Source organism: Pristis pectinata, chromosome 20, assembly GCF_009764475.1.
Source record: "Pristis pectinata isolate sPriPec2 chromosome 20, sPriPec2.1.pri, whole genome shotgun sequence".
Taxonomy (NCBI): domain Eukaryota; kingdom Metazoa; phylum Chordata; class Chondrichthyes; order Rhinopristiformes; family Pristidae; genus Pristis; species Pristis pectinata.
The window spans coordinates 4,902,071-4,926,268 of record NC_067424.1 but is presented as its reverse complement, the minus strand read 5'-3'; the positions used below and the strand labels follow the sequence as shown (position 1 = coordinate 4,926,268).

Sequence of the window (24,198 nt, the reverse complement as noted above, 5' to 3'; positions counted from 1 at the left end):
AAACAAGCCCTTTAAACCCTTTAACAAATTTATAATTTCAGCATGGTTTATGTCAGAAGGATAATCTCCAACCCATTTTACAATATTTACAAAGTAGTGAAAAAGTTAGAAAGTGCACTGAAGGGCAGTTCTTTTGTTCACAGAATTTGTTAACACAGTTTACAAGTCAGACCCACATCCCCTCAAGGTACAAGGATACAAACTTTTGAAAAGCTGAATACTAAACTCCATCCAAATGAGCAAACAACTCGACTATTAAACAAACAATTCAGCTCTTGCACAATGTCAGTACATCAACAGACAAAGGATTTATCAGTTACCAGCTCACCAGTATTTTGGTAGTGTAAGCAGAGTTGATAGCTATCCCGTTGACAATCCGTTCCAAAACTTTTGGTAAGAGTGCATCTGGGGCAGGTATTTGCCTGTAGTGAGTTTCTCCAATGTATGACTGCACTACTGTCATCCTGTTCATAGTGAGAGTACCAGTCTTATCTGAGCAGATGGCTGTGGCATTGCCCATTGTTTCACAGGCATCCAAATGTCTGACCAAATTATTGTCCTTCATCATTTTCTGTCAAAACAGAAGATTAAACAAAAATAATGGGATTATATAATTGCTTCTTTTTGGGTCTATTCCTCTTGCAGCAGACATCTTACTCATCATTCATTTAGCAATATGGAGAGGTTGGTCAAACTTAGATGGTTTTCTTTGGAGCGTCAGAGGCTGAGGGGAGACCTGATAGAGGTTTATAAAATGATCAGAGGCACAGATAGGGCAGACAGTCAGGATCTTTTCCCCAGGGTAGAAATGTCAGATGCTAGAGGGCACAGCTTTAGGGTGAGAGGGGAAAGTTTAAAGATGATGTGCGGGGGGGGAAGTTGTTTTGAGAGTGGTGGGTGCCTGGAATGGGCTGCCAGGGGTGATGGTGGAAGCAAGTACGGTAGTGGCCTTTAAGATGCCGTTAGACAGACACGAACATGCAGAGAATGGAGGGAGATGGATCATGTGCAGGCAGAAGAGATTTAGTTCAATTCAGCACTGTGCTCAGTGCAGACATGGTGGGCTGAAGGGCCTGTTCCTGTGCTGTACTATTCTACGTTCTAACATTCTAGGGAAATGCTACTCAGGAGTGGGCGAGGCAGTCGAGGCTGTTTGCTGACATATTGGGAGGGGCTGGTCAAGAGTAACATGTCTGAGAGGAGGTGTGGTCTAACAGGGGTGGCGGTGGAAGCAGATACGACAGTGATGTTTAAGAGGCTTCTAGATAGCCATATGAATATGCAGGAGATGGAAAGATATGAGGATCATGTGCATGCAGAAGAGAGTTTAATTTGGCATCGTGTTCGGCCCAGATATTGTGGGCCGAAGGGCCTGTACCTGTGCTGTACTGTTCTGTGTTTTGTGTATGGAAGGTGGGTGTCACTGACAAGGCCAAGGTGTTTAGCCATCCTTTAATGTAGTTGAACCTTTGTGGCCTTCTTGGTGCAGGTACTCTCAAAATGTGGTGGCAGGGGGATGAAGGAAAGGCAATATTTCCAGAATAGCATGTGATCTGGAGGGGAACCTGCAGGTGGTGGTGTTCCCATGCACCTGCTGCCCTTGTCCTTGTACACATGGCTGAGTGTTTGGGAGGGACCGTCACAAAAACCTTGGCAAGTAACTGGAGTAAATGCAGCCACAGTGTGCCGGTGGTGAAGGGAGAGGAGGGTCAATCAAGCAGACTCTTTCATCTCAGATGATTTAGTCAAGTCAATCCTTCTCATGTTCCTTAGTACTTTCTGATGCCACTATGTTCACCTCCCTCAATTCAGAAATGATTAAGATTCTGTTCATAACTGTTATGGAAAGCATATTCAGTTCCCACTTTGTTAATTACTTGGCTTTAAGTAAAGCCACAAGACTCTTGCAAAGCAGGAGGAAACAGCCAATTTCAATTTACTGGTCACAAGGATCATCAGGACCTCTCTTCACCATCAGAATCAGGTTTATTATCACTGACTTTCATGTCGTGAAATGTGTTGTTTTGCAGCAGCAGTACATTGCGAGGATATAAAATTACTATAAATTATAAAAATAAATAAATAATGCAAAAAAAAGAACAACAAGGTAGTGTTCATGGGTTTCATGGACTATTCAGGAACCCGATGGTGGAGAGGAAGAAACTGTTCCTGAATAATTGAGTGTGGGTGTTAACCCACAAAAGGTGCAACGTCATTGCATGCTCTATCTTAATTCAAGGACCTTTTTTTGGGCAACAATCATGTTTAGTGAAAAGTACGTCTTTATGTTAAACAAGAAGTACCCCTGCCTTCTTCACTTTTGCTAAATTGGGTAATAAGTTTAACCATTCTGATGGCAATCAACATTTGAAATCAATGCCAAAGTTGGTGAGACTTCCACCACCACCACCATCATTGTTAAGTGCATGAGTCACATAAAGCTCTAATCAAATAAAGTATGGTTGGTTTAACATCGAGCGACCTTTAAATTGATGTGAAAATTCTGAAATTAATGAATGCATTCCTTGGAGAAGGGTAGTAGTTGTTAAATGGACGGGAAACACATTTATCACTTCTATCACTGCAGTGGAATAACTTCCGACAATTATTGTACCATAGAAAAAGGAAATGAAGGGCCAAGAAGTTGAATGTGTTTATGAAGCCAAGAAATAGTTCATCAATCTAAGAAAATGGGCAGCTCCCTGTAGATCTATCAAATTGTACTGTTCTCTTGGAAGCACGCCAAAGATTTCAACTGAGAAGAGGGTGATGACTACAAGGATTGGCAGCATCGATCTGTAACTAACTGGCAAAGGAAAATGAACTAAGTTCCTAGTTTTCCACTCCAACTTTCCACTTTTTCCAAAAAGATTTATGAGGATGGTGCCTGGACTTGGGGGCCTGAGTTACAAGGAGAGGTTGCGTAGACTAGGACTTTATTCCCTCGAACGTAGAAGATTGAGGTGTGTAAGATCATGCAGGCCATGGACAGGGTGAAAGCATATCGTCTTTTTCCCAGGGAAGGGGAGCTAACAACAAGGGGGCATAGATTTAAGATCAGAGGCAAGAGATTTAAAAGGGACATCAGGGGCAGCTTCTTCACACAAAGGGTGGTGCATATTTGGAATGAGCTGCCAGAAATAGTGGTCAAGGCGGACACATTAGCAATATTTAAAAGCCATCTGGATAAGTACATGGATAGGAGAGGTTTAGAGGGCTGTGGGTCAAATGCAGGCAGACAGGACCAGCTCGCTGGACAACACAGTCGGCATGGACGAGTTGGGCTGAAGGCCTGCTTTCCTGATGTATGACTCTATGACTCCTCTCCCCCATATGCTGCACAAAAAAAGCCAGGATCAACAGATAGTCAGAGAAATTTAAAGTATCCCCACGGAGCATTAGGAAATGAACCACCATCTCCTTGTCTATCCAATCCCGAGAGTTTTCAAACAGTTCCAAACATGCTATTAGCTGGGAGATTGACTATACAGGTTAAACATTATTTTGTTGATAACGTGCCAATTTAAAGTCTTTCTAGCCCCTAATTCAAGACTGTCAATACTCAACCACAATGCAACTGAGTTTTCTAATATGTAAATGCATTAGAATGTTTCCAGGCCAATTCCTCTGTATTGTGTGTTTGGACAGAAAACTACTGCAGTCATGTAACTAATTTACTCATTGAAAAGTCAAATTGGAATGCCATCACTGTGTCCTGAGGAAGAGAGAAACAGATTTAATGAATGGCACTGAGTGTGAATTTAAACAAGGAACATCTGGCTTTGAACTTTACAATGGCCTTCTCACTGCACAGCTATAACATGAAAGATTTTGAAGAGGTATTCCTCTCCCTGAAACATTGACCATGTAATAGGGATCTGACAGAAATTAGTAACCAACAGCTTTTCACTTAATGTCAAAAAGTGGCCTACTCTGATAGTTAAATGAAGAATACTGAATAGTTCATAGTGAAGTATTGGGCATTCTAACTCAGTTAGGTTTAGCAGCAGGGTTCAGAATATGTTTTCATCATTTAAGCGTAGGATACAAACTTTTTTTTTACCCATTTTACAGGATGTGGGCACTGCTAACAAGACCAACAGTCACTGCCTGTCCCTCATTGCCTTCTTAAAAAGACATCACTGCCATTGTGGGGAATACCGAGAATCCCTCACAAAACTCAACAGGGATTGGGGATGAAGGTCAGAACAAGCAGATGAATCAGAATCAATATTATTATCACTGACATATGTCATGAAAGTTGTTCTGTGGCAGCAGTACAGTGCAAGACATAAAGACATAAAAATGACTATAAGTTACAAAAATAAATAAATAGTGCAAAAGAGGAATAGAGGTGGTGTTCATGGGTTCATGGGCCATTCAGAAATCTGATGGTGGAGGGGAAGAAGCTGTTCCTGAAACCTTGAGTGTGGGTCTTCAGGCCCCTGTACCTCCTCCCTGATGGTAGTAACGTGAAGAGAGCATGTCCCAGGTGGTGAGGGTCAAAATTAAGAATCATAGGGTAAGATTTAAGAATGACGAAGCCCAGTATTGCCAAAACCAATTTTATACTGACTAGCACACCACACTCATAAATTTTCCCTTTACCAACCAAAGGTTCAACAGCTGCGATGGAGGGATATGGAGTCCCCTCCAAGGACTCTGTTTGCACTTCTCGCTGCCTCGGTAAAGCAGCCAACATAATCAAAGATCCCATCCATCCCAGACATTCTCTCTTCTCCCCCTTCCCATCGGGCAGAAGATATAGGAGCCTGAAAGTACGTACCACCAGGCTTGAGGACAGCTTTTATCCCGCTGTTATAAGACTATTGAACGGTTCCCTAGTACGATAAGATGGACTTTTGGCCTCACAATCTACCTCACTATGACCTTGCACCTTATTGTCTGCCTGCACTACACTTTCTCTGTAACTGTAACACTTTATTCTGCATTCTGTTATTATTTTCCCTTGTACTGCCTCAATGCACTGTTGTAATGAATTGATCTGTATGGATGGCATGCAAAACAAAGCTTTTCACTGTACCTCGGTACATGTGACAATAATAAGCCAATTTACCTATAAACCAATGAACCGAGGCTCTCACTTTTCACATCACTTTGCACTTTTCAAGAACAATAAACAATTTATATTAACTTATAATGCAGACACACTTTTCATACAATCAAACAAAAGTAGCTGTGGAAATTTTATGTAGAATCCTCAACTTTCAGGACATTTGTCAGATTAAAAATTGTCTCAGTTACGACCTGCTATATTTGATGCATTTTACCTCTTGCTTCTCTGAGCCACGTTATAAACACATTCTGGATATCGGCCCCTTTCCCTGGATTCTTCATTGCAAAAGATCTCACCTTTACGGAGTAGGCCAGAGAGATGGTTACAGCCAGTGGAAGACCCTCTGGCACAGCTACCACCAGCACAGTGACTCCAATGATGAAGAACTTCACAAAGTACTGGATGTAGATCGGGGTACATTCTGCCAACCACGGCCTGCCTTGAATTCCAAAAGTGTCAATGACAAAATACAACACAAGGATGATGACTGTGATTGCTGACATAAGCAGACCTAGAAGGGGAAAAGACAATCTAAATTGATCTTCAACTTTTAGCAAAAGATTGTGTTTACACACACAAAACTTCCAATGTAATTGCCGGAACAAAGTTGAATTGACTATACGGATAGGAAATTTCATTGATTTTCCACACTGTATACAAGTTTCATTGCTCAGATACCATAACTCCACACTGTAGGAAGGACGTGGTTGCAGTGGACAGAGAGCAGAGGAGATTCACCAGGACAAGATAAGATTTCTTTATTAGTCACATGTACATCGAAACACACAGTGAAATGCATCTTTTGCATAGAGTGTTCTGGGGCAGCCCACAAGTGTCGCCACGCTTCCGGCGCCAGCAATAGCACGCCCACAACTTCCTAACCCATACGTCTTTGGAATGTGGGAGGAAACCGGAGCACCTGGAGGAAACCCACGCAGACACGGGGAGAACGTACAAACTCCTTACAGGCAGCTGCTGGAATTGAACCCGGGTTGCTGGCACTGTAATAGCATTATGCTAACCGCTACACTACTGTGCGTTGCCTGAACTGAAGGACTTAAGTTATGGGGACAGATTGGACAGGCTGGGCTTGTTCCCCCTGGAGCGAAGGAGGCTGAGTGAGCTGACAGAAGTACAAAGGGCATGGATAGGGTAGATAAATCAGAATCTTTTTCCCATGGTAGGGGTATCAAAAACAAGACGGCACAGGTTCAACGCGAGAGGAAGGAGTTTTAAAAGGAGGTGTCTGAGAGGCAAGGTTTTTGTGTTCCATAGACAGTGGCTGATATCTGGAACGTGCTGCCAGAGGTGGTGGTGGAATCGGTCTCCTCTTAAACTATGTTTAAGAGAGATTTAAATAGGGAAGGCATAGAAGGATACAGTCCTAATGCAGGCAAATGGGATTAGTGGAGATGGGCCAAAAGGTCAGTATGGACAAGATGGGCCGAAGGGGCTGTTTTTCCTGTGCTGTACAACTCTGTGACTCTAACTGCTGTTATGGGAAGCAGTTATCAGGTATTTCACTGAATAATACATTCTAACGAGTCTTCCTGCCGTGAATTGATTCTTTTACAGCACTTCTCATTTATTTAATATTTAATGTATTACTGCCATAAGGGTGCATCATTATGGCTTCCACCATTCACCAGCCCTGCAACTTTTAAGCAGTAATTGCCAAATACTTAATGATACTAGACTGAGTAACACAGCACAGAAACAGGGCCCTCAGCCCAGAGTCCACACCGACCATCAACCACCCATTTACATCAATCTCATTTTCTAAAAATGTTCCCATTAATTCCTTCCAAGATTCTACCCCTCACCCACACACTAGGAGCCAACCAGCACATCTTTGGGATGAGAGAGGAAACCGGAGCACCCGGAGGAAACCCACTCAGTCACAGGGAGAATGTGCAAACTCCACCCAAACAACACCGTAAGTCAGGATTGAACCCGGGTGTCAGAAGCAGTGAGGTAGCAACTCTACCACACCATAGGCACGACTGTACTACACTACAGCACGTTTAAAATGACGGCAGTTCAATTTAAATATTCTTTATCATAGAGTTCTTCAGCACGGAAACAGGCCCTTCGGCCCAACTGGTCCATGCTGACCAAGATGCCCCATCCAAGCTAGTCCCATTTGCCAGCATTTGGCTCATAACCTTCCAAACCTTTCCTATCCATGTACCTGTCCAACTGTCTTTTAAAAGTTGTTATTGTACCTACCTCAAACCACCTCCTCTGGCAACTCATTCCACATGGATACCACGCTTTGTGTAAAACAGTTGCCCCTCAAGTTCCTATTAAATTTCTCCCCTCTCACCTTAAACCTATGCCCTCTAGTTCTTGACTCCCCAACCCTGGAAAAAAAGACTGTGCACATTCTCCCTATCTATGCCATTCATGATTTTATACACCTCTATAAGATCACCTCTCAGTCTCCTACGTTCCAAGGAAAGTCATCCTAGCCTGTCCAACCTCTCCCGATCTCTCAGTCCCTCAAGTCCTGGTTACATCCTTGTAAATGTTTGTCCCCTTTGACTCTCACCAACTTTTATCGATGCACCATAGAAAGCATCCTATCTGGATGCATCACGGCTTGGTATGGCAACTGCTCTGCTCAGGACCACAAGAAACTGCAGAGTTGTGGACACAGCCCAGCGTATCACGGACACCAGCCTCCCCTCCTTGGACTCTGTCTTTATCTCTCGCTGTCTTGGTGAAGCAGCCAATCAAAGACCCCACCCACCCGGGTCATTCTTTCTTCTCTCCTCTTCCATCAGGTAGAAGATACAGGAGCCTGAGGGCATGTATCACCAGACTTAAGGACAGCTTCTACCCCACTGTGATAAGACCATTGAACGGTTCCCTTATATGATGATATGGACTATGACCTCACAATCTACCTTGTTGTGACCTCGCACCTTATTGCACTGCACTTTCTCTGTAGCTGTGACACTTTACTCTGTACTGTTATTGTTTTTACTTGTACTACATCAATGCACTCTGTACTAACCCAATGAACTGCACTGTGTAATGAATTGACCTGTACGATCGGTGTGCAAGACAAGTTTTTCACTGTACCTTCGTACGTGACAATAGTAAACCAATACCAAAAAGGGTTTCTGAAGAAAGGCCACTGACCTGCTAAACTCCCTCTTTCTCACAGCACAACCCTCCCCCCAGCTTCCCCATTCATGTGAAGCAGCTCCAACACTTGCTGGTAATTACGACAAAAACTTGATCTCCTCCAGGGAAAAGTATTACAGGTATAGTTCCAACGCAATTGCTGGGAATTGATTGAGGGAAGTGATGAAGACAAAAGGAAAAAAATTTAATTAATTGAGGGATAAAGATTCTTCTTGGGAAAATGCATCATACAGAAAATATCTCATTAATAAGCAATGGAGAAATTGCATAAATATATTTTTTTTCTTGGTAAGGATGTGGGACTTAATCACTAGTGGGCTTATCGTGGGTGCTCAGATTTATGCTGTTGCAAGGTAACACAAGTCTTATCAATATCTGTTATGGCAAACCTCATTTCATAGCAATTGCTTGGTGAATTGGATTATCATCTTTACTTACTTCACCACAATGAAAAGTGTCAATTCAGCTTATTTTCTCTCTTCTTCTGCCTACAATACCATTCCCAAACCCCTCTCTCATGGACTGTTAATACACCTCCTTGCATCTGGACAGCATTATCAAACCACAGCATTAAACCACACCTGAAACTGTCAGTATTTCCTTTGCAAAGTAATAGAAAGGTTGGATCTTACGGAAATAATGTAATGTACTTAGTGGGTATGATAATGTCAGGAAGTTTCCACTAGTGGGAGAGCCTTGAGCAATGGGACAGAGTTACGAGATTTAGAGGACGGTCATTTAAAACTGAGGTGCACATGAACTACTCACAGATTTCCCATGCAGGGCAGGCTTGAGGGGTTGAGAGGGCTACTGCTGTTACTATTTGTTCTTATGCTCTTGTCTATTCTTTTGAAAAGCCAGGTCTGCTCTTTCTGACAAGAATCTGCTAACTACATATAATGAGCCAAGTCCTTTGCAAAGGTTGGCAGTGGACTGTGACAGGATACACAAGAATTCCCAAATAGGGGCCTCATCAAAGAAATCGTGGAATGGCAGCAGCAGGAGTTCAAGGACCATCCTCTGGGAAAGAAAGTTACTGAAGGAGAAAACGGTCACAGCCCCATTATCCACAGCCAACTTGTGCAGCCTTACTCTGAACAACAAGCATCGGGCATCAGAAAATCTACCATAACCTAAAAGCAAAATAAAAATTGCAGATGCTGGAAATCTAAAATAAAAACAGAAAATGTTAGAAACACTCAGCAGGTCAGGCAGAATCTGTGGGTGAAGAAACAGTTAATGCTTCAGAGCACTAACCCTTTTATCAGATGAAATGTCAGTGACCTGAAACATATACTCTGTTTCTCTCTCAACAGATGCTGCCTGATCTGCTGACAATTTCTAATAATTACTGTTTTGATGTAAAATTAACCATACTGGTTTCTGTGCTAATCCAACCTTCTTATACAACTCCAAGCAATTTACTTCATTTTTTCTGTTACCCCCAAAATAACTGTATCTTCTTGAAGGTTGGGCAGGAGGTACAGAAACCTGAAGTCCCACACCACCAAGAACAAGAACAGATACTTCCCTTCAACCATTCGGTTCTTGAACCAACCTGCACAACCCTAATCACTACCTCAGTATAACAACACTATGATCACTTTCACCATCTTGCGCTACAATGAACTTTATTTTTTGGTTCTAACTATGTTCTTTCTTGGACAATCCTTGTATAATTTATGCTTAATTTGTGTATTTCGTCTGAATGTTGTGCCTCTGATGCTGCTGCAAGTTTTTCATTGCACCTTTGCATACACGTACTTGTGCACATGACAATAAACGCCTTGACTTGACAGCACATAACACAATAACTACATCAGCCTGCATTACTTTATCCTATAAATTCCCAACTTAACAATACCTTTTCTTCAATATTCATCATACCATTGTCAGTGTATAAAGTTTTAGAATAAGACAATATTTTCCCAAACTGGGTAAAAACACACACGGAAGGCAGCTCCAACCAAAAAGCTTCTAAAGATTTCTGCTAGTTACCATCCTTAAGTCCTTTCCATTCACCACACTGCACTTTCACAGTTCACTGGTTTGCTCTGACTTACAAAACATTGGGATCTCTAAATCTTCTCTGAAAGCATCATGGTGAACTTTGAAGACTGAAGCTAGCTAAAATCCTATGGATATTTCTTTTTAAACTATTACAGGAGTAGATTCTTGACAAGGGGAAAAAATGCTTTCAAAATTATATTGACCATGCTCTTTTCAGACTGTGCTTTACAAAACAATATAAGGGGTGACCTATAGAAGTTTATAAAATCAGGAGGGGCATAGATAAAGTGGACGGTAACAGTCTTTTCCCCAGGGTAGGGGAGTCCAAAACTAGGGGACATAGGTTTGGGGCGTGAGGGGAAAGATTTGAAAGGGAACTGAGGGGCAACCTTTTCACACAGAGGGTGGTCAGTACATGGAACGAGCTGCCAGAGGAAGTGGGTGAGGCAGGTACAACAGTATCATTTAAGAAGCACTTGGATAGGTACATGGAGGGGTGGGGCTTGGAGGGATATGGGCTTAGTGCAGGAAATTGGGACTAGCTGTGGGGGCACCGTGGTCGGCATGGACTGGTTGGGCCGAAGGGCCTGTATCTGTGCTGTATTGCTCTATGACTCCATACAGTAGCATTGTCCTCAACCTCAATGTAACTCGAATGCACCTTCATTTTGCTAGTTTGAAAATTGTTCTTATTTTCACCAATCAGATGACATTTCATAATATTAATGAATGTAGAGATTAAGTGGAAAAGACAGATAGAGACAAAATGCATCCAGATGGAAACAGAAGTTAGATACAATATACAGTATTTTAATAAAAATACACAGATCTCATTGTTGCTGGAGTCAATTTCACCTTACCTGCTTTTCCAATCTGCACGGCCAATTTGGTGAGCTTGCCCTGTAGGACAGATTTCTCTTTCTTTGGTATGTTTGACTTCTTCTTCTCCTTCTCTTCTAGGTCCCCACCTTCTTCGCTTTTCAATGGTTGAATCTCCAATGCAACACCGTCCTGAGCTTTAGCTGGTTCCAACACATTGAAACAGATTTGCAAACACTGCATAAACAGTCACAGCTATTATTGTCTATGTAGACGTCTAGGCAAAGGCAAATGTGGGGAAATCTGATGTGTGTGTGCATAAAATATTGGGAAGTGGGCTTTTACTGTTATAGGAATGCAAAGGTCTTCCAGCAAAGTGACAAGTTATGAAACCATAGATAATAATTCAATCCCTACAACACAGGAATTAAAATTAATTTTTTTTTAAAGTGCATTGGATAATCCATGATAGTTCCTCCAGAGAAGTTGAGATAATTATCATTTTGTCTAATTCGGTCCTTATTCTTTCCAAAGATTCAATTGAAAAGTCATTTGCAAGCAATGAAATTAAGCAGCCATTATAGAAATCTTATTGATCTAAACTGCACCATTTATTAGTAAGATTGTCACGAATGCACAGCTCTCCAATCTGTATTTAATATGATGACATGAATCATGCAAAAAAATCTCCAAATATGTATTCTGTTGAAATGGGGCGCATAAGTAATTTGACTACTGTATTGCCTTGTCTGGGTTAATCAGGGACAACAATTTATGTAAAAAAAAGGCAGACTCTAATGCATTGTAATTTCATCTGTGTCCTTGTGTTAGTCAATATACGTAGTTCATAAAGACCAAAAAGTGCAGGCACCAAAGCAACAAATGGTGTCATTATATTTGACTTTGACTCTGAATGTTATTCATCAATATCTCTGAGTTTCAGCTGGATCACAGCACATCAGCAGTTTTAGATAAGTCGCTTACCAGGACAGGGGCATTTTCTAATCGTAAATTCACTGTTCAAACTATCACTTTGTTGGTTAAACCGCAAAAAAAAATTGAAGTAAATAGTGAAATTCAGCATCAAGTTTGCCACAGATGCAAATGATGTTACTGTCACAATATCATTCTTAACACAGCAAACAGACAAACCATGGATAGCTTGTGTCTGTAAATGGAGCATGTAGCACACGATAAATAAAAATGTACAATGTACAATGTCTATTACTTCATTATGAAGAGAAGGAGGAATCACAATAACTAAAACAATACAGCCGACAATCTATCATAGGATTTTCTCTCCCATCTCCTCAGTATTCTGGCATTCAACATTAGGAAACAAGAGGTGCACTTGAGTTCAGGGAAGGAATATTTTATAGATAATCAGAATACCCTCCGGCAGCAGCTACAATCAGTCATGTCCCTCTCACTTCCAGTCTACGCGAGTAACTCCTGGGTCTACTCGAGTCTCAAAGGAAAAACGTGCAATGAGTTTCACATAAACAAACCTCAAAAACAATAAAAGGACTAAATAATATAAAATCTGTAGTCGTCAGGAGAAAATAATCTATAAATGTGTCACTTTAATACTGCTGGTGAAGCTGAACTAAGAGGAAAATAATTAGTGATTTCAGTCACGGATACATTTTTAAACCAACTTCTGTAACTGGGACCCAATAATTAGAACATGATCTTCATTTCCCAAGTCTGTGGTTAACTAGTGACCAGTTACATTTTTTTCAAAATGTCTATCCACTAATCTCATCAAAATTGCTGAAATCTCTTTGCACCTGATGCTTCAATGCATTTAGGTTTTTATATTGGTTAAGGCTTTTTTGAGTGCACATACTGAACACCTGTAACTGACTAGGGGAAAGAAGCAACAATGGGGAGCTTGATTTTGGTCACCCCATTACAGGGAGGATGTGGAGGCTTTGGAACGAGTACAGAAGAGGTTCACCAGGTTGCTGCCTGGATTAGAGGGTATGAGCTAGAAGGAGAGGTTGCACAAACTTGGGTTGTTTTCTCTGGAGTGTCAGAGGCTGAGGGATACCTGACAGAGTTTACTAAATTATGAGAGGCATTGATAGGTTAGACAGTCAGAATCTTTTTCCCAGGGTAGAAATGTCAAATACTAGAGGACATGCATTTAAAGTGGGGGGTGGGGAGTTTAAAGGAGATGTGTGGAGCATGACTTTTTTTTAAACACAGAGGGTAGTAGGTGCCTGGAACGTGCTGCTGGGGTAGTGGTAGAAGCAGATACAACAGTGGTGTTTAAAGAGGCTTTTAAACAGACACATGAATATGCAGGGAATGGAAGGATATGGATCATATGCAGGCAGAAGAGATTTAGTTTAATTTGGCATCGTGTTTGGCACAGACATTGTGGGCCGAAGGGCCTGTTCCTGTGCTGTTCTATGTTCTATTAAAGCATTAATAGCTCCACCATATATCTGGCTATATCCTGTGAAGACCGCAGTCTCAGCTCAAAGTCAGAAGCCCCGTTCTCCAGCTGGGAGAGATTCTGAGTTTGGTATTTCTGCTGTCTATTAAATACCAGAGGCAGAGTATATAATTATTCTGCTCACTACCTCTGGCTGAAGGTGAGACTTGGTCTAAATTTTACAAGTGCCCTTGGAAAGTCTACAAAACCTTGATACTCATGTAACTGATCCCAGGGAGGATGGATTTCTCTGTTTGGATGTCAAGTGCCTTCCTTCGGGTCCAGGAGTTTATTATTTATCCTTGACTCAATTCTGTGTCATAGTTCCATTATAAATACAAGTTGTTGTTGTTAACCCAGAAGCAATGACTTTCTGAGCATGTCACCAATTGAGCCAAGTTAACAGCGAGAACAAAATATCGACTGTCAGAGAGGGACCAGATTTCCGTTCGTATCTAAGTCAGACTGCTAAACTGTAATCCAGTGCTAAACTAAGACATTCTTTACAGGTCACCAACTGATTACCTAGCTGCACTGATAGACACGGCCAAAATATCTGGATACAGGATTTGAGGCAGAGGAATTAAACGGTTTAACAATTTTCTGGAGGGACTCGGAATGTCGAGCAGCATCTGTTGGGGAGGGGTGGGGGGGGGGGGAATTGTTGACATTTCGGATCGAAACCCTGCTCTCTCCTCCGAATTAAATTTTGCATTCATCAGAATTCATACTACAGGAGGACGCAAGAAGTCAAAGGGTAATGTTACATCACCAGCTGCAGCTGCTGTAGGTTGAGGAGGGTAATTTCTAAGATTTGATTTGTTTATTCTTTTAAGTGCTGATCTCATTGTGCCCATGGTGAATGCCTGGCAGCTGAGGAAGGGTTAATTTCTTTCTGGTAGATTGTATTTTAATTGGAAATTTAATTTCATTTATTATATTTTGAGTTAATTAAAATAACAAAAGTTGTTTAAAAACTTCTATGAAGTTGTGGAAATTCCCCAGCATTCCATAACTTGAATTAATGAAATGTTCCCAGAATCAAGTCAATTGAGGCATTTGAGAGAGTTCTGGTGACGTGGACCAGATGGTTACTAATTTATACTTATACACACAGATCTGAAATGCATCATCCGTCAGAAATATAATTGTGGAATTGTCAAAGGCCTATAGCCTCTGTATCAAAATGTATTATTTGTGCTTACAATTACTTATCTTTTTCACTATTAATACAACAAAACCAAAGCCCAAAAATATCATCAATGGCAAAGCTGAACATCAATATCCAGCTTCACAAGGGCACATCTTTTAAAACTTTGGAACATACACTATCCTACTGAGTAATTTACACTTGAGGAAAGAGAGCTAGGACCAACAAAGAAAGAGAGAAAGAAAAACGACAAAGACTATGTCAGAGAGGTTGAAGAAAGGCAAGCTGAACTGCAGAGAGGGTGAAGTTATGAGGTCCTCCACAGAGCCTGGAAGGAACAGTCAAACCACAACGTGAAGGTTGAGACTATGAAGGAAAAAAAGTAGGGGTTCAACGATTACTGTTTTTCTAAAAAGAGAGAAACTGATTAAACATCATATCTGCACCATGCTTAAAGCTTTCCTCCAGCATAATTCTTTTACATGCATTGTCTCGAAGTAGTTGAGAAGGGACTGGAATAAGGATATTAATTTGCGAGAAATTATGAATGATTACAGAAAGGTTCTGGTCATTTAAAGGGGCATAAACAAGTGTGTAAATTTTCACTTCAACAGATGGAATTCTGATAAATTTCCGGTTAAAATCTCTCAAGTATGAATGAGATAACCACTGGAAATTTGGTTTCTGTTTTGCAGCTCACAGAAGTATTTAAAGGGCAATGGCAACAGATGCCAGGTTATATTTGGAAGTACAGAAGTACTTATGTGACATTCAAGAGGCCCACTTTACATCTCTTGCAGGAACAAGAGACAGCTGATGGCCAAGACTTCAAACATGCAGTGGTTATCACTGGCTTTCACCTAGACCTTTGGAAAGATCTTGCCACATGGATTAACTACCAACACACTGCTTAAAGGAATGTTGCCAGATTGGTACAAAACACCATGAGGAGGTTACGCGAGTTCTTATCCAGAACCAATTTAATAGTAACTAGTATTGAACTGTGTTGCAACTGATCATGGTTTTTCCAATAATCGTTGTACCCCCATAAAACAGAAGGTGGTGGTGAAAGTCCCACTGTGTTAGCGAATTTGAAGAACAACAATAATGGTTCAAAAAAAAAGGAAGAAAAATGCTTCCAGTTAGTGTGCTCCTATGTTTATGAGGGTTACCTTTGTTGCGATTTTCTGGGACTCCTTGTTTTTACCTGTTCAATACAGAAAAAGGGTGGAATGCTCGTCACATGACTTCATAAATGCTATAATGTAAAAGGCTCATGTTTAGCTGTGCTGGAGACTGGGAATGGAATGTTGATTGTTAGTACATGCCACAGGGTCACTGTAAAATCATTCCAGTTCCACAATTCCTTTTGTTTGCTGTTTTAACCTAACCCAGTAGAGAATAAACTCCAGAACAACATTGGCCACATCCACAAGGAGGCTGAGCATCGGTACAAACAGTGCTTTGCACAAATTACCATCCACAAAAAACACCTCTGCCAATCGTTAACAGCAAAGAGACAGCTCTGAAATGTTGATCGACACCACATGCATCTTTTGGTCAAATTGTCAAACGCACGTGTACATTATATGAATAATTGTTAATCTGGATCCACGCCAATTTAATTCTGGAAAGGTTTGAGTGACATTTCATAACTGTGATTAACTCAACTTTTGACACAGGTGCTCCTGTGTTACTGACACTGTCAGTAGTTAGCCGTTAAGTTATTGCTATGATCTGGTACCAAATCACATCCAAGTAGATGTCTGATTGGTTAAGAATGAACCTTTAGATTGAAATTCCAGTCTGAGCAGTGATATCAAGATCTTGCTATGTTGGTATTACTAGGCAGCAGAGATGAACAAAACCAATGCATTAGGGTAGTGCAAGATCATTGTTCTGGGACAGTTAAGATATCAGCACCGTACCATTTGTTGGTTCCCAATATTTGCAGAGAGACAAGAAGGACTTGTAGTAGCTGAGGAGAAAACCCCATGGTACCACCAACTGTAATCTGACAACTACCTGTTTCTTGGCTTGCTAAACAGATGTTAAGCTGGCAGGCAGGTACCAGACAACGTGACCCGTAGCCGACGAGTGGAGGTGAGGGAAGCAGAGATTGTGGACAGGCACCTGGGTGTATGAGAGTGCTGGAGAGTGATGATGGATGGGTCAGAGAGTGAGCACAGGGAGAGGGTTTGCTCATGAGCAGTGGAGGAAAAGGATTGTACGGGCTGCTGGGCGAGGATAGAATTCCTGTGTTCCCCAAGTCCCCAGACTTTCCCTGAAGGCAGTTAACTATTGCATTCCACCATTCTTGTTTTCTTTCAGCTGCTGAGTTTCCCAGGTTCTGCAAAACTAGAACTTGCAAGTCTTAAATTTAATCTATAGTTTTGCAACTCAACAAAATATAGACCCACTTCTAGAGGCTCAGCTAATTGGCTGACAACGTAACCACCTCAATTAAGACTCAAGGTAATCACATTGGGGTTGGGTTTTATACATTCCCATCCTACCTCCCTACCTACATGGATTAAAATTCCCCTCAACACTTTATTTCCTCCACTTTCTGTTTTAATCTAGCTAATGTTTATACTACTGAAGAATTTTATACAAAAGCATTTGCTTTTGATAGGATACTCCTCCCACTGCATGACACTTACCATTGAATAGGTAGATATATGCCAACAGGTCTATTGATGGTTAAGGTACCATGTTTGGGTATGAGAACTTCTAGCATTCTCTCTTCTCCCCCTCCCACCAGGCAGAAGGTACAAAAGCCTGAAAGCACGTACCACCAGGCTCAAGGACAGCTTCTACCCCACTGTTACGAGACTATTGAATGGTCCCCTAGTACGATAAAATGGACTCTTGACCTCACAATCTACCTCGTTATGACCTTGCACCTTACTGTCTGCCTGCACTGCACTTTCTCTGTAGCTGGAACATGTTATTCTGCATTCCGTTATTGGTTTTCCCTTGTACTACCTCAATGCACAGATGCAATGAAATGATCTGTATGGATGACATGCAAAACACAGGTTTTCAATGTACCTCGGTACATGTGACAATAGTAAACCAATTTACTATCTTGAGCTCTAACACTTATAGAGAAATGAAATATCCCTCCAGATCAGGAGACACATTGCCTTATTGGTAGTTACCTCATGGCCCACAGGGACAGCACTGTGGGTGCAGCAGTTGGTGCTCCAGCCTCACAGCTCTCGGGATTTGGGTTCAATCCTGATCTTGGGTGCTGTCTGTGTGGAGTTTTCACGTTCTGCCCGTGACCACGTGGCTTTCTGGGTTTCCTCCCACATCCCAAAGATGTGCTGGTAGGTTAACTGATTACTGTAGATTATCCCTAATGCAGGTGAGTGGCAGAAGAATCAGAGGGGAGTTGATGGGCACTGGGAGAGGGCAAGCGCGTCTAAAGGGATTGTTCTCCTGTGATCTGGCATAGACCCAATGGGCTTAATGGCCTTCATCTATGCCACTGTAAGTACAAGTAGTAGGTCTTCAAGGAAAGTAAGAAAGGGAATGGAACGGATGGAATAGCTCTATTAGGAACCACCTGAACTCATAGAACATGGAACAGTTCAACACAGGAACAGGCCCTTCGGCCCACCATGTCTGCACCAACCATGATGCCAATCTAACTAAACCCACCTGACTTTAGAACATGGAACAGTACAGCACAGGAACAGGTCCTTCAGGCTGAATGTCCTCCTTCTGCTTCGTAGTAATACCCCATCTATACTCCCTCACAATTTCACTGCTGGCATTTTCCTGTATATTTAATAGAAAATACTACAGCAAGGACAGGCACAGCAGTATTTTGTAGTTGAGGGAGATAAGGACATCCTCACTTGCAAAATGATTTTTCCCTTTAGAACACTGGCTAAATATCCCTCCTCCCAAGACATGATACAACTCTTCAATTTACTTTTGGAAAGGAACATCTGAAACAGCTGGCGCAACAAACAATCTGCTGGAGGAACTCAGCGAGTCGAGCAGCATCTGTGGGGGGGGGAGGGGGGGGGGTGGTGAAGGTCGACGTTTCGGGTCAAAACCCTGCATCAGAACTGAGAGTGGAGAGGGGGAATGGCCAGCATGAAGAAGAAAGGGGGAGTGGTGATGCAGGAGTCCGAGGTGATCGGTGGACTGAGGAGGTGTGTAAGATGACGGGCAGGTTGTGAAAAAGCTGATTCGTCACTGGAGTTCGAACAGGGCATGAACATTGATTAAGGAAAGGATTGGAACTCCCCTATTGCATGCTGCCTGGATCTACCAATGCCCTCTTGGCCAGGCCCAGGAGTACACCAATGAGGAGGCCTCTTGACAGACCTTCATGGTACACATATAACAACTCGACTGGGATATGGGCTAAATACAGGCAAATGGGACTAGCAGGGACAGACATCTTGGTCGGCATGGGGATGATTTGGGCTGAAGGGCCTGTTTCCATGCTGTATAACTCTATGCCACACCACAACCTGGGGACCAGACTCCAGTGAAAACCTGACTCGTCAAGGGAAGCTGCTTTCCTCTCATAAGGAATTTATGCATCATTTAACCTTGGGGACCTTTCTACCAGCTGGATAGAGTGGTTGGAGCACTCAGATCTCAGACAGGTAGTGCTCCAAATCGCCAAGGGAGATAGAAAAGGGTTAATTAGCTGTAGAAGATGACCTCCTCAAAATTCAAGGCACAACTACATTTAATGCGCTGGCAGGAGATGAGTCATTCCCAATGATATTTGGATACCAATATCCTAAAGTGCACATTTAATGATGATGCAATTCATTTTATGATTGTGGCGTACAATACATCTGTGGAATCTAAACCGTTCAAGTCCCTAAATGAGCTCACTCTGTCTTATTACCAGCCTATGCATGTCACAAAGTGAAATACATTTTAACTCCTTTAGTCTTAGTGTATTAGCAGGTAAAACGTGTCAGTGATGACACTCTGTCTACACTTCTTCCTGCCTGGGTAAAGCAGCCAACATAATCAAAGACCTCACCCATCCCGGACATTCTCTCTTCTCCCCCCTCTCTTCGGGCAGAAGGTACGAAAGCCTGAAAGCACGTACCACCAGGCTCAAGGACAGTGTCTATCCCGCTGCTCTAAGACTATTGAATGGTCCCCTAGTACAATAAGATGACCCTTGACCTCACAATCTACCTCGTCATGGCCTTGCACCTTATTGTCTGCCTGCACTGCACTTTCTCTGTAACTGTAATGCTTTATTCTACATTCTGTTATTGTTTTCCCTTGTACTACCTCAATGTACTGATGTGATGAAGTGACCTGAATGGATGACATGCAAAACAAAGTTTTTCATTGTACCTCAGTACATGTGGCAATAATAAACTGGTTTAAAATTTATTCATTCACGGAACAAAAGTCTTCTCAATCTCTCTAAATTGTGGAAGTTTCCGATTTTCGTAGGTGATCAGGCGGTGGTACAAGTTAGGAGAGTGGGTAGAGTGCGGAAATACATCACAACTGCTCATGGAATTTCAAACTAAAAGTACATTTTGCAATCTGACCCCGACCCAACAGAGACTTTACAGTTTGAGAGTAGGGTCACGCTGGACAGAGAGCAGAATTCTGGTAAAATAGCTTGTCAATATTAGTTTTCCTTATCAATTGAAACTGAGAGAAAAGGTTCAATACTCCACATACATGATTTGATAACACTTGCAAATTTAATTAATAAAACATTAAAAATTGATTTGAAGAACTTTCATGATTTTACAGCCTATTAAAAAAACTTCAACTTTATCCATTTCACAAGCCAACTACAAAATGTTTACAATAATGAACAAACTGTGATGTGGGAGTAATACTTGCGAGATGGCTAAAGCCCGTTTCTAAACATGTATAGGGCCTGAGAAAGCCTTTTACAGAAGAAAACAGCACCACCCTAAAGCCCATAGGAAGACTGGTGAAGCCTTTGCAAAACCATAGTCGTGTCCAAGACCCTTAAGATGGTGAACGTGCTTCTCTGGTCAAGGTTTATTACAGGTCTTACATATGTTTCAAAGTGCATGGGCTCCTATGGACAGAATACCTATACAGGTTGACCCACCAAGGTAGTAATTTAAGTCAATGCTAACACAAGGCCCAGCCTTGTTAAAAGAGCCATTACATGCTTGTAGTCTCCACAGATCTGATTGCTGTAACGGAACTTGCAACTGATCACAAAACAACAGCCAATTTAAGGAGAACCACTCTTACCAGGTTTGAGAGGCCAGAATATTGAAGAATAACTTTTTTTTAAATTAAAAGATCAGCTTATGTTGGCCAACTACAGAGAGACTTCTTAAAAATATAATTTAATGCACAAAAATGTTTATTCCAATGATAAAGCACTGACAGAATTATTACCCCCAACCCAGTCCTATTGGGATCACTAAACTGGACATGCAATATGAGGCAGTCTCACATTGTGGATCTTAATTTGAACTTGGAAGTCATTGATTTTTTTTTCATACGATAACTACAACATTTCTTGGCATTCAATGGAGTGTTCTTTTGAAGGGCATCCAGTATTTTATACCCATTGCCCGCTTTCCAAGTATTCAACTCTTAAGGCTACAATGGTATTGTAAATGGAAATGGGGGATACAGTGTGCACCAATGCTGAACCATCAAAAAGCCCACCGAAATTAATGGTTGGGAAAGGGATGGAACTTTGCACTAAAATGGACTTTGTTTTTGTTTTGTTCTAATTGCATTCTTTCTTATAAAAATTGGGTATATTTTATGTTTAATTTATTTTTTTCTTGTGGGTGTTGTGTATATGATGCTATGTGCCTGTGATGCTGCTGCAAGTAAGTTTTTCATTGCACCTGTGCACACATGTACTTATGTATATGACAATAAACTCAACTTTCACTTTGAAGATGTGAACCAGTGCATAAACAATTTAAGAGTTATGTTAATAGAATGAGCAGTTTTTTTAAAGAAAAAAATACTCAATGTGGATAAAACTTGTTCAGGACGACTAGTGATGATACCAATGATATTCAATGCCCCACTGACAGCATTGATTAGAAATATCTTTTGGGTTGGGGGGAGAAGGTAATCCAGATGTTCACTGACGGACAGACTACCAGCGCTTAGAATGGATGCCCTAAATTTCAAAGCACTCACAAGTTCAAAAGAATTTGGCAATTAGTTACCAGACAGCAATGCACAAAAAATTGCATTGTCACAGATCATGAAATTTAATGCTCAATTAAGTTTATCTTTCAAGAACTACTACCCAGAGACTGCTAGCTTCCCATTATAAAAGGTGGTATTTAATATCTACCAATGAAAAAAACTGAGGCAAGTACAAATTCATCAGCTTGTACTTCAATAGACTTTAACTGCAATCAAGTATATCAAGAAGGATTTTAATCAATTGATCTGTAAAACGATATTGCTTTTGACAATAAAAAGTGCCATTAGTCAGGGTTTATTTGTTAGGGAGACAAGTGTTGGAAAATTAGCTACATGAACACTGGTTATTCACTAAAGCCTGGACAACTCTACTAGAAGTGAAAAAAGATTTATAATACAGAAGCTAATTATATAACAGCTCAAGTCAAACTAAACAGTTAATACGCTTAAGCCCCAATTAAAAGCTAAAGCACTTAAAAATTACATCCAGAACATCTTACTAAGCATTCAGGAGTCTTTAATAACTTAAAATGAATACTGAGCCATTTGAACTAATAATCCAGAGAATGCTGAAATTCCACTGCGGCAGACTGAAGCTTGAATTGAATTGACTTGTTTTTAAAAAAAATTGTAGGATATATTTTTGTATAATGGAAATGGTTGTTAAAAACCAACCAGTCAATGTCTGTCCTCCAAGCCAGGAAACTTGGTATTTCTTCCCAGTCTGAGCCGAGAATTATGGCAGTTCCACACCAATGCAGGTGAACCTCATGCAACCAACAACATGCTCGGTTGAATTCAGTCAGTTTCGTACGTGGAGTGACCCACCACCAGTGCGGGGCAACTGGAGATGGATAATGAAAACCAGGCTTGGCAGCAACACCCAAGCTCCAAGTGTGAATAAAATGCAAAAAGTAAATCTCTGATTTTAAAAGTTTTTAAAAAGTTTAAAAAGTTTTAAAAAATTTTAAAAATTTTGCATCAGGGGAAAAATGTGACTCTCACCCAGAGATTTAACTTATCATTCACAAGGCAATCCTTGTTTGCGACCTTAAAGCAAATGCACACTGAAGCCTCGTGAAACCCATTTTTCCAAGTAACACTGTTTATAAGCTTATTGCATTCAAGTAGCGGCATGGACCTATTTTTGATCCCTCTAACATGTAAATTACCTTCTAACATGTTAAGATTTAATTTAAAATTAGATAAAAAGGCTGCATGTGCAGTAATCCGTATCAGAAAAAAGGTTTTTCTTTTAAACTAGGCTTGTATTTATCTACATAGTCTGTCCTTTGACAAAAAAAAATCTGGATCATCAGTGCAGTTTAAGAACTTCAAGCAATCAATAAAAGGGACAATAATGCAATTAGGAATTGCAAATACCGTAGCAGTGCATGGGATAATTGGACACTGTATAATGGTGGCATTGCAGAACATTGCATAGAATATTGCATAGAAAGCAACAACACTCAAAAACGTGTTGCTAGAAATTTGGTGTCCCTGAAAACCCAAGCACTCAAATTCTACACTCAAGGCCCAGTACCTGTACAGTTAACTACATGTACATGTCTGAGATAAACAGGTTGGGAAATAAACAATCATTTCTAACTTTATTCAAGAAAGTGAGAGCAACCTACTTACCCTTCTTATTTTTCTTCTCTTCCTCATCAGTACCTGCTCCTAATAGTGTGAAAATGATACCAGTTTGAGAGTTCAAGCCCACTGCTGTCACAACAATCCGACCGGACCCTTCCATTACATGGGTACCTACGAAGAGGGAGGCAAAAGGTTACACCATCCATTAGTGTATGAAAGGTTACACTATCCATTAGTGGAAATAGACAGCTTTCAAGACTGAATCAATGACATTTCCTCGTCCCCCTTGGGTAGGTTTATTGTTTCTAATTAAGCAGGACAAAAGAATGAAAGTAATTCTGAGATGTAAATAGTCAAAATTAGCATCAAAATCACTGTGCTATCACTATCATCGAGGACATCTTCAAGAGGCGGTGCCCCAAGAAGGCAGCATCCATCATTCAGGACCTTCACTACCCAGAACATGCCCTCTTCTCGTTACTACCGTCGGGGAGGAGGCACAGGAGCCTGAAGACCCACACTCAACGATTCAGGAACAGCTTCTTCCCCTCTGCCATCAGATTTCTGAACAGTCCATGAACCCGTGAACACCACCTCGTTATTCCTCTTTTGCACTATTTATTTATTTTTGTAACTTATAGCAATTTTTATGTCTTCATGTGTTGCACTGTACTGCTGCCACAAAGAATAAATTTCACGACATACGTCAGTGATAATAAACCTGATTCGGATGGAACCAGGTTTTTGGCTCTTAGGGGACAGACAATGAAGGGC

At 41.2% G+C, this 24,198-nt stretch overlaps 1 pseudogene; it reads right to left on the bottom strand.

The window, feature by feature from the left end:
* LOC127580721 (plasma membrane calcium-transporting ATPase 1-like) overlaps positions 1-24,198 on the bottom strand; it is a 289,484-nt pseudogene that overhangs the window by 74,392 nt on the left and 190,894 nt on the right.